The following is a 2,848-nucleotide window of genomic DNA, read 5'->3' on the forward strand; positions in this document are numbered from 1 at the left end:
ATGTTCTCATCATCTCCCATCTTCAATGTCTCATACTTTCCTTTTAAACTCTACAACTTAGCAACTTTCACTTGACTATCACCTTCATTCGGGATCTCAAGCTTCACCCAGATCTCATGTGCGTTCTGAAGTTCCATAACATTTGTCATTTCAGAATCATTCAGGGCACTGAGTAATTCTTCCTTTTCTCTAATGTTATATCCAGCTTCCTTAACCTCATCAGGAGTGGATGTTATATTCTAAGGAACAACATACGCATTCTTAGTAATCTTCCAATAATCTTCTCCAAGACACTTCAGATGCACCTCCATCTGTTTCTTCCATATAGTGTAGTTGCTTCCATCAAACCTCAAACTGTCTTTCTTGAGAAGAATACCTTGAGTTTCCATCCCAGATCTCCTCAAGTGATTAAGCTTCTATCAGAGGATCTAGATCTGATACCAATTGTTAGAAGCAATCAAGAGGAAAGACTGAGAGGGGGGTGAATCAGTCTTCACCAGATACACAACAAACTAAACTTCCAAAACATTAACTGATAAATCACTGCAATAACAAATAAGAATACTAATCAGCACAACACACAACACCAAAATGTTGATGTGAAAAACTTGGTTAAGGTAAAACCATGATGGGAACCTACCCACAATAAGATGACACTTTGCAGTACTATGTGAAAATATTACAATGGGGAATGCACATGCATTCAGGCACATTGCCTAAAGCTCACTGCTCAAAAGATATATGGCAAAAAGGCTACAACCCTCAGGGAAGTCTCACTAACTTACAATATGATTTGGACTACAATCTCGAAGAAATGAACTACAATAATAGCATCTACAAATGCCTGATGACAGTTTCAATTAAGCATAGTTGTCTGCCATGCAACACCAAACTCACCACAATACTTCATTGAATGATATATCCTTTGTTTGCACATTTACCTCTCTCTATCAATGTAAACACAATACCAACACCTAAATTACATACTTGTATATCACCTATATATACAAATCATCAACCTTGATAACAGGGTCAGCTAAACCCTCAACCCTCAACTAATAATTACAAAAATTACATTGCATGATACAAAGATCAACCACCAGACCATTATTGTGATTTACATTACATAGCATGGACCTAATTCAAATTCCCAAATGATTACATCCACCGGAAATCCCGCCAAGATCAACTACAACATGCTACACCACCAGAAATACTGCATTAACACACAAATTATCACCAGTTAGAAAAAATCACCAAAAACTCACTCAATGATCAATGAGGATTGCCAAAATAAATAGGACATGACTAGGAAACACCATCAAGAATTTTAGAATCATCCGGAATAGTTGCACCAACACCACTTTTCAAATCTCCATTGGTCAACGTCTCAAAGCTCAAGAACACAACCAATTAGCAACTGTCATGAAGAAAGATAACATGTAGAGCACCAAATCATGAACCATTTGAAATGAAGATACAAAAAGATCATCCCAAAACATAATCCAAAATCTCAGCACAAGATCTTATCACACCGAAATATACCAGAGGGAATACTAGATTCTGCAAAACAGTGATCAACCAAACCAAACTACAAAACCGGAGCAAAAACCTTCTCCAACTACACTAGAATAATTCACAAGAATATGTTGACATCAATGAAAACAACATATCCTAGCAACAGCAATAAACAACCAAATCCAACAATCTCCCAATGATCCAACAACATTATCTTCTAATCCAGATACATAGAAATTAGCTCCAAGGAATAACAACATAATGAAGATTCCAAGAAGAATATCCCAATGGAAGTAAGCATCAAACCGCCTGACTATGTGGAACCAATAAGGAACCACCCTCCATTCTAGGAGATGACATAAGGTTCCAACTCACACTCAAGACCTAAGCGTACACCTAACAACCATAGGATACAACATAACTTCACAAGACACCAATATAAATAGAACATTCAAATTACATCACGAGGCTAATCAAATCAACAAAACTTCCAGAGGCATAATAAACAACAAGGGCATATGGATAATGGACACATGAAAAGAAAGAGTGTCATCACATGTTATCCTCACAAAGAATGGGCCAAGCCTCACCCTAATAGACATGTGGAACCATCTCAACCTTGGAGCCATTCAAGGGAGATTGACCACCATTCCAACGGCCTTCCCAAGCTCATCCAAAGTGCACACACTTCTAGGGCTATGAGGTGGGGCCACAAAACCAATTATTATCTTATTTACTAAATTCATAATTACCCAAACCCACTAATAAATTATTATGATTATCACTTATCATTACAAGAAAACTCTCTTTGTGGTTCCATAGGTCTAGACCTACTCTTAGAGATCTAATGCTCATGAAATTAGTCCTACACATGCAAGAGCCCACTCTCCCAACCATGGACCATAATGATAGGGTAGAAATAACAAGGGACCTCACAATAACAGCATGAAACTCATCAAGGAAGGCATCCAAAAGTCATTACAAATATGACACAAACTGAATCATAAAGGATGGCTATAAACATACAAATAAATGCCATATAACAAGAATCATGCCATAAGCTCAAAGCATCATAATGAAATAATAAACAGAGCCTCAAGAGTGATATAAACACATAAATAGGGTAATAATATGAATCCAATGATACCACATAATCCTCAATAGTGAGGCACAACATAACATCTCACTGGAGCTACATATACTCAACCTCAACAACAAGGGATGCATATGTCTTGCTGGAGAAGCATTTGAAATCTCAACAGACAAGTGCAAAACTACTTGCTAGAGCCCAAATAGGAGTCAAACACACCCCAAAAGCATGGATTAGTGC

The sequence above is a fragment of the Cryptomeria japonica genome, chromosome 3 (genome assembly GCF_030272615.1).
Source record: "Cryptomeria japonica chromosome 3, Sugi_1.0, whole genome shotgun sequence".
Taxonomy (NCBI): domain Eukaryota; kingdom Viridiplantae; phylum Streptophyta; class Pinopsida; order Cupressales; family Cupressaceae; genus Cryptomeria; species Cryptomeria japonica.